This window comes from Capsicum annuum, chromosome 8 (genome assembly GCF_002878395.1).
Source record: "Capsicum annuum cultivar UCD-10X-F1 chromosome 8, UCD10Xv1.1, whole genome shotgun sequence".
Classification (NCBI taxonomy): domain Eukaryota; kingdom Viridiplantae; phylum Streptophyta; class Magnoliopsida; order Solanales; family Solanaceae; genus Capsicum; species Capsicum annuum.
The window spans coordinates 114,567,275-114,576,878 of record NC_061118.1 but is presented as its reverse complement, the minus strand read 5'-3'; positions in this window follow the sequence as shown (position 1 = coordinate 114,576,878).

Genomic DNA, 9,604 nt, shown 5'->3' with positions numbered 1-9,604 from the left:
CGTTGGCTCACTGGAAATTGACAAATATGAAAATGAGCTTTGGCGCGACATGCCGGTATCGCGGTACCTCACTGTAAACTAACAATTGCCATTTTAGCTTACTCCGCGATGCGCTACTGGCCTGAATTACAATGTTTAATGATTGAAACTTAAAATATCCATAACTTTTTTTTTTCGGTTATCGAATTTTGGCAAATTTTATTTCATTTGAAAACTGATTCAATTTCCTATGCAATGCAGACTCTAAACTGAAAAATAATGAGAATTTCAAAATTTAATATTGGATTACTCATAAATTAAGAGTTAAGTTACGCTTGAGAAATACGGGGTATTACAGCACCGCGCGAACAAGTTTGAATCTGAGAGACTGCCAATCTTTTTATCTTTTTAATATTTTCAAAGAAGTTCCTATTTTATTGAACAACCTTCCTAAATTTTCTTACTTCACTACTGATACATATATACAAAACTTTCTTGCTCATAAATTAAGATTATAAATCTTACAAATTTGATGCTACTTTAGTGACATATATAATACTTTCATTTAAAGATAAATACATACTCGAACATATATAAATCTACATATAATAAAAGTATTTATATCTTAAAATTAACTATTATGCATGAAAAAATAAAAATTAAACGAATACATATATTGAACCAAATCAAAATCAACCCAAATGTCAGAAAAGTCATAAAATCTTGCTTCCACTAAAACACAAGAATATTAAAAAGGTGAAAAAAATGAAGATGATTGTATCGTAATTATTGTAGAGCACAAAAAGAAAAATACAACATCATTTATGAAAAACATTAGTATAGGAAGTGAAATCTAGAAATATAGAAGCAAAAGATATCAATTGTTATGCTTCATTAAGTACTTGAAAGTTGAAAATGAAGATGATTGTAACAACTCTCATGGTGATTTTTGATTTTTGGTATATTTTGATTATTTTACCCTCATTGATCATAATTGTTGCTTTATGGTAATTGTGGTATACATGTATGGGTGACATAGTTCTCGAGGTGACTAATTGAGAATTATGTGAGTTTTTTCATTTTGAAAGGTTTTGAAGTTGACATGATTGACTTTGATCAACATTTGGTGTTAAAGAGATTGTATGAGAATTCTGTTAGTTCTGTTAGCTCCAGAATGTCATTTTTAGATTCAATAACACCTTTAGTTCCTGTCTCGAGGTGTTTAAATGAATTATGAATCACTATTATTTGATGAACTTACAATTTCATTGAGTCCAAATATCATTTTTAGTCTAGTGACATAGTTTATTTATATTTACAAGATTATAGGTGAATTTTGGGTAATGATTATAAGTTCTAATTGTTGTTTGTTTTGTTAGTGCTGGTGCAATTGCATCTGTGGTGTTTTAGCCCCACCAGCAAAGCATCCCCTATGGCTAAGGCATCGCTCTTTAAGGATTCATGCCTAGCTAGGTTGGCTGCTCCTGTAGTGACCTATCCATAATGGCGGGGTCGCATCTGCGAGCATCTATCACTCCCGCAGTGGAAGCTCAGTGTAAAACACCGCAAATCCTAGTCATTTTGGTCCTTTATAGCATGCCAAAAGAGGTCCTAGACTTAGAACGATTCAGCTAATTTTTAAGACTTAGAAGTATTTTTAGCCTTCAAAATTGGATGATCTTATTTTTAATATTTTCGACCTTAGAATGTCGATTTTCAAGTTGATTCATGACCAGGGATGTCAATAGGTCATATTAGGTGTGTTTCAGAATTTTCAAACTTTGTTTAGGTTGTGTTTGGGTGGTCAAAATAGCAAGCCAATGCGGTCTTGATGCGTTGCGTTGGCTACCGCATTGCACCCATCAACGCGACACGTCGGTGATCGCGTTGATCTTATTGATGTGGCACACTGAGTATCCATCACTGGGCCATCTTTTTGTGTTAAATTATAGGTTTTTAAGGGCATTTAGGTCCTTTTTCCTTAGCCTAATTCAATTAAAACATGAGACTTAACTCTCAAAAGGGCAAATTATATTCTTTATTCTAAAAATCCTCTCAAGAACAAGCCCTAGTTTTATCAAGCTCGAGAATCAAGTCTCAATAACTCACCACAATCCTTATAAAATTAACAATCAAGGTATGTTAGGTGTTCATCCTTGGGTTTTCTTCCACCCTTGGAGTTCAAAAATCCTTTTTAAAACTACAAGTTTATTGATTCATGATTTACATGTGCAATTTGGGTTGTATTCATGTTTGATTTGTTGTATGGGTTTCAATTCAAGATTTAATTATGAGTTTCATGAACAGATGATAGCATGTATGTTGATTTATGTAATTCTCATGTTACAACCCTTGAATTTGCAAGTTACGTGTTGTAGTATGATGCCCTATATGTTATTTTTCATATATCATAATCATGTTCCCCAAGTGTTTGATAGAATGTCCATGTGAATTGAATAGTTAAATCATGACATGTTAGCATGTGTTCCCATTCATGTACACATGCCCCAATGAATGCCCCAATGAATGAATTGTGAACAATTGACTATTGCTATGCTTTCAAGATTTGTCATGCTTTATTATTATACTATTGAGTCCTGGGGGTATTTATTACCCGAAATCTAGCTGTTTACTTAGTTGCAGTAGTTATAGAATAGTCACAATAAAGATCAAGAACAGTAGTACTTAGTCAGTAACAGAGCTCAGTGAACTCATACCAGTTCAGTTAGTTAACACGATTAGGGTCAGTTCAGTCAAGCATAATACAATCTAGTGATCAGTGTCTATTCAGTTGAGAGTAGGATTCAGCACCGAGTGAACCCAGGGATGGGGCATTCCCTCCAGTAGAGGGTTTGACCCTTAGTAGTAGTCCCTGCATTACAGAACTACATAGCCAGCGTACAGTAAGTCATCCTCCTGCTAGACTAGGGTTGACACAATCATATGTATATATATTTCATGAGTCTTCCTGCCAGATTAGGGTTGACCCATCTTTGTTTGTATCCCTTGGAAAGGTAATAACACCTATCCAAATGGGGTCACAGGTTGGACCCCAACTCAGTTCATAATCGAGGTATGTCACTTAGATGAGCACTCCCACAGTCGCAGTTTTAGTATTCAGTACTTAGTATCCATTATTTAGTCTCAGTATTCAGTAAAGAACTTAGACATTTCAATAGAACCATGGCTATTAGTTATCAGTTACCTAGCCATCAGAACTCAATACCTCAGTTTCAGTCTAATTTAGATAGACATTCTATGCACAATATTGCAAATTCAACATATTCAGTAGTTACAGTTTTGCATGTACTCTCATCCAATTACTTCATGATGTTTATTTAGTCAGTTATCATCTCATGCATATGAACTCATATATATCAGTCTACCTCACTTAGCATACCAGTAAATTTCATGTACTGATGCATACTCTTTCTTTGTGGCATGATATCTCATATCATAGGTTTGGACGCTCAGGTTTTTGACCGTACTTAGCAACTCAGGCTATTAGTAGCAGTTATAGTTATGAGTCCTCATCCAACAAGGATATCATTTTATTTCAGAAGTTCAGTAGTTCAGTTAGTTTGGTAGTCGGAGTTAGTTGGGGACTTGTCCCATCAACTCCATATTAAGACAATTAGAGGCTTTCATACTAGCACGATCAGTTTTTAGTTTTTTAGATGTTATTATCAGTACATTCACTAATTATTTTAGTATTTTGAGAACCTTAGAGCATTTCAATTTTACTTCCGCATATGTTTTCACTATTATTATTCAGGGCTCACAGCAGTTACCAGTCATGGGTTAGCTTGTGGTCCTTCGGGAATGTAAGCGCTATTGTGGTGTCCAGGGTGTAGACTCGAGGCGTTACACTCATCTTTGGAAATGTCCATTTTCTTAAGTGACTTCCACTATTATGGAAGTTTTTTTACTCTAACGAGACTGCATCTGTGACCATGTCTTCGTAGGTGTGAAAATCATTGAAAAATTAAATAGTTGATTTCTCTTTTTGTTCTATTTTTTCCATACCTTGATTTTGGAGCTTAGAAGATTCAATATGTGTTTTTCAATGATTCTTCTTTGGTTATTATTCTTATACTATTTTTACACATCTACTAATAATTTATTTATGATTCGCCTTCAAATCTTGATTTTTTAAATGAGAAGAGGATGTTGGATATAAATGATAAATGATATTTTTGGTGATTCAAAAGTCAAATTTAAATCAGTTTTGATAAAACTTTTAAAACATCCTAAGTTATGGGTAATGTGAGTTTTAATTAAATTCAAATTTGCCCTCGTGGATCTGGAGTTATTTTTTATGTTGACTTTTTGAATCCGAAATTTAAGTATAGCAATATGAGTGTCTATAATTTTATTTTCTTATGCAAAACACATATTTGATCAAATTGAGCTCATTTGAAGGCTCTTCGAAAGGGTAAAGCTTTGATATGACTTTATTAGATTTCTTTTAATGCAAGTTGAGGTCTCTTTGACCATTTTTAAAATGTGTATATTCTAATTGTCTGTATGGGGAGTAATGGGGATTTGGGAGTCTTGTATAGACGAGAAGATGAATATCTATGCAAACATCTGTGATATGTGAAGGGTTAAATAAAATTAATGGACTTATTTGGATTGTATTCCCCTATTTGTTAGCATGGTGTTGTGAATTGTAGTTGAAAGTGACTTGTTGGACTTGTTAATTGATAATTGTACTCCTATTTAAGAATTTGGGGCAGTTTACAGTGATGTTTATTGAGAAACTAAGATTCTTGGATACTTAAAATATGAAAAGAGAGCCTAGGTGATTGTTAAAGTTGTGAAAGGTGAATCTTAAGTTGATATCGAATTGTACTTTTTACTTATAGGATCAAAGTTACAGCTTGTACATCAATAACCCCATTTCAATTTAAATTAGGGAAAAGTACAGAGACTAACAAATTTAAATTCAAAATTAAGCTAAATATCAATTTCTTAAATAAAATTATGTGGGATAACAAATATAACATTATTTTTAGTTGGACCAAGCCACAACCTTATTTTCAAGTGTAACTCCTCCCCCTTTTACGACTTAGCATTTATCCCTTTTCTTTTTTAATTTTACCTCTTTTTTACTTTCTCAATTTTTCTCCTATTTTTTAGATTTCAAATTCTATAATATTTCCCACGAAATTTATTCTTTCACTCTTCACTCGATTTCATCTAATTTCTTCAATTTCAATTACGTTTTGATCAGATTTGGACATCACTGAAGTTGTCATCAGAGGACATTAATACTGGTTTTACGGGAAAGTTATTGATGGTTCGTGGTTGTTCATCGAAGTTCGTAGGTTTTCTATTCGTCAGAGTCAGAGACGTTTCAATTGGAGTTGAAGCTTGTTAGTAGGTTGGATTTCACCAAAAAATAAAATAAAATTTGTTTAGTCAAAGCTCGGAGCTTCCACATTAATAGCGATTCTCAAGAAAATAGGATGATAAACAAATGGGTCTTATGGTGGTGGAGGACATAAAAAAAATGAGGGAAGAGGAAGGTTGGAGGTTGTTTAATGGTGTTGTATATGTATTTGATGTCAATAAAATTCGTATATGTATTTCATAACAAATAAATGAATTTGTATATGCATTTTAAAAAATAATGACAATATTCTTAATGGGTTTATGTGTTGTATATATACTCAATTTCATAAAAAGAGTTATATACTTTGTATGTGAATAAAGTCTAAAATTTGCAGTTGTATAAGTATATGATGTCAATAAAGTTTTCAATTGTATATCCATTTCATAACAAATAAATAAATTTGTATATGTATTTTCAAAGAATGATGACAATATTTTTAATGTATCTATGTGTTGTATATGTATTTGATATCATAAAAATAGTTATGTATTTTGTTTGAATAAGGCGTGAGATATCCAGTTGTATATGTATTTCAAAACAAATAAATAAATTTGTATATGTAATTCAAAGAATAATGGCAATGTTTAAAGGGTCTATGTGTTGTATATGTATTTGAGATCATAAAACAGTTATATATTTGTATGTGAATAAGGTCTAAATTTATAGTTGTATATGTATTTCATAACAAATAAATGTGTTTGCATAAGTATTTCAAAGAATAATTGTAGTGTTTAATCATGCAGATACAAATGATACTCGTTTAATACAAATACAAAAGATAAATTTGACATACAAATACAATCACTTTATATAAAGTGTATTGTTTGATATAAAACAATATAAAATACAAAGTATCAAAAAATGAGAAAAAAAATACAAAATACAAAGATGATTAGAGAAGTGAAAATATATAAAATAAATTAAAAAAGAAAGAAAGAGAGAGTGGTATACAAAGAGGGAGAGAGTCGAGAGGTGTCAAAAACATTGAATAAGGGAGAATCCAAAGATTTTGTAGTACTTAGTTGGATTTCAACTAATGCTCATCCAAATATTTTGTCATCTTTAGTGTCACGACCTGAGCCGAGACCTCGACCGCGACGGGCATCCCAAACCATGAAGGCCCGAGCACACTTTACTCTTTGGAAATCATGTACATATTTATAAACTATAAAGGATAATGCAGAAATACATATCAATACGGAATCATGGTCATAATTATAATTCAAAAGAATAATCTAAAATAAATCTATAAACCTCTAATACGATCTAACATCAGTCCGCGAAATCTCTAATACATCAAAACCAACATTTTGTCTAGAACTGGGACAAGGCCCCCAGTCAGACCATAAACACAAAATGAGATAACAAAGTATAAAGACTAGGCCTTCCAAAATAGAGAAGTCTCACCAACTGCAACTTCCGACACACACAAGTCTACTGCTGAACGGTCCCCCAGGACTGTGACTCAGATCCTAAAATAGGGGGGGGGGGCATACATATGTACTGGTATGTGAAACAAAACTAAAAAAAACTAGCATCTTTAATACACAATATAGGTGAGAGCATTTCATAAAACATTACATATAAGATAAGTAAACACATGGGCATAATTTATAATTTTCAAAGGTTTTCTTGCAAACATGACTCAACACTTTGTTACTCTTTTGAGCTAATCGATATACCTTACAAATTTGTACTTCCATGGGCTATATGGAATCTGCCCTTGACTTGGCGGCCAAGCTTCCAATTCAAGTATGCCGCAAGGATTGGAGTTCTTAATATTTTATTACAGATCCTTACAAGTATACCATGGCATCACCCTTACATGATGTCCACATTATTCTCTTTTTAGGATAATACCCGTATCGGCTACTACGGTTTTCAGCAATGAGCCCTTACACTCAAACGCCTTCTTCAGGTAACCGAATAGGTCTCTTAAATCCATTTTTTTATTCTTTGAAAAACATACTTCATACTTTCAAATCATTCAACATTTATTCTATCAAGGACCTATCATTATCGGGTAGCGTCATACCCCGACTTGTAAGTCGTTAATATCATATCAATTTCACAGCCCATCTCATTCAAAGCATGCAATCCTTCACTTAAATTCAATGAGTAAAGTTGTGGAAAGAAGACTCCCTCTCATCATGTTATAAACTATGTCAATTACAACAATAATAATAAATTTACTTTCAAAACACTAGTTCATGCATTTGAATTAATCCACAATACAATTAGACCATATTGTCATACCAAGAGAGGAAAGTTGTTGTTCATGCTGTCAATTAGATCTTTCAAAATACATTCAAAAATATATGTGTTCATAGTTGTAATTAAATTCTATATAAAAGAGTTCAAATCCAACATATACTTTTATCAAAACGAAACCATGATGCATATCATTCAAGCGTTATTAAGAACCCCTTCTAAAATCATAATTTATATCTTTAAATTTAGTAAAAATATTAAAACTCATGCCCATGAGGTTTAAGTATAGTCCCACATACCTTAATTTATTTAGTTCGAAGAATGGAACTCTAGTCTTGACTCTTTTCTTGGATCTTGAACTTAGATGAAACCCTAGTTTGATCTTGTTCTTGAGAGTGGAAAGGATTCGATGTGTTGTTAAACTAATAAAGGTTGATGAATAACTTTTAGAATATAATTTAATTAGTGTGAGAAGTTTCTGAGGAGAAAAAGTACCAAAATATCCCGTTAAAAATGTACTTTTTGTGCAATTTGATCTTAACTGACGGTTTGGTTAACAGACTGTCAGTCTGGTGATGGACCATCAATCCAACCATTAGTTCTTGGCCATAAAATTAGCTTACTACTTAAGGCCTGACGGAAAACTTGACAGGCCGTCACTGGCTTGACGGTCCGTCAGTCTGGCCGTCGCACCTCGGCAGACTGGCACCTTTCAGTAAAATGGGCATAACCTTTTATCCCAATATCAAATTAATGAAAAATTTATGGATTTAGAAATAGGAATAAAATACCTTTCATTTGATATATAGTACGCCCCCTAATTTGCTATATAAAAAGTTTATGATCGATGGAAGTTGTCCCAAATTTAGACGCTCACTAAAACTCAATAGATAGGAAAACTTTCAACTCGTCTTTGAGTTAAGGGACCTCTATGATCTCAATTCATGATCAACTAGATTCCCACAAAACATAATTGATTAACACTCTAAATTTTCATAGGATTTATTGGCTTTTGGAACTATCACGCATAGAAATGACAGTTTAAATTCTAGTCCGAAATACGGGTTGTTACATTTAGTTAGATTGAAACTAATGCTTATCAATTACTTTAAAAGGCATCTTCTTCTACATTTATCCTTTGACATGTATTTTTAACTTATTATTCCATGTTAATTTGTTTTGCCTCTTTTTTTTTTTTAATATTATCCTTGATTTAGTTCAATATTACTTCACTTGTCATTATATAATAACTAAAATATTATTTTTGAGATATTTTGTTTGCAATACCTTAATTTGATTTCCTCCCCCTCCCTCCCACACACACACACACATCCACCTCTTTCTCTTTTGCGTTATATATAATGATGTTTAGTCACTAATTTTGATGAATAAGTATATGTTGTATTGATTTTATTCTAAAATTTTTGTCAATAAATAATAATCGTGACATATATAATGATGCACATTACTTTACTACTATGTATAATGGAGAATGCCCAATTTTTGTAGGCTTCACATGAATTTATTATGTCTATTTTACCCTAAATTAAATTTTAAAGACCTTGAAAGATCTCGCCCATTTTTGTAAATTTAAATAATAATATTGACATTAAAAATGCTATACAAAAAGTAATGAGCTATAGAAAAAGTGATAGTTACACCATAAAATATATTTATCCAATTAAATTAAAAGTTAATTAAAAAAATTATCGGTTTCTTTTATATGAAAAATATAATAAGAGAGAACACCCAACTTTTTACAATCTATTTTATGCCTCATTAAAGTTTTAATAATCTTGTAATCTTTCACCCATTGACGAAACATCTACAAAAGTATTTTGCTAAATCAGACTTTCAACTATTTAATTAAATGCTATCTTTATTTATAAATTAACTTTATAGGCAGAATCATAAAAAAATTTATAACATCAAATATTTTTTATATTACTTAAATATTGTATTTCTTAAAAATAAAATGGGTTAGTCAATAATCTTAATTGAGACAAAAATAAAGAT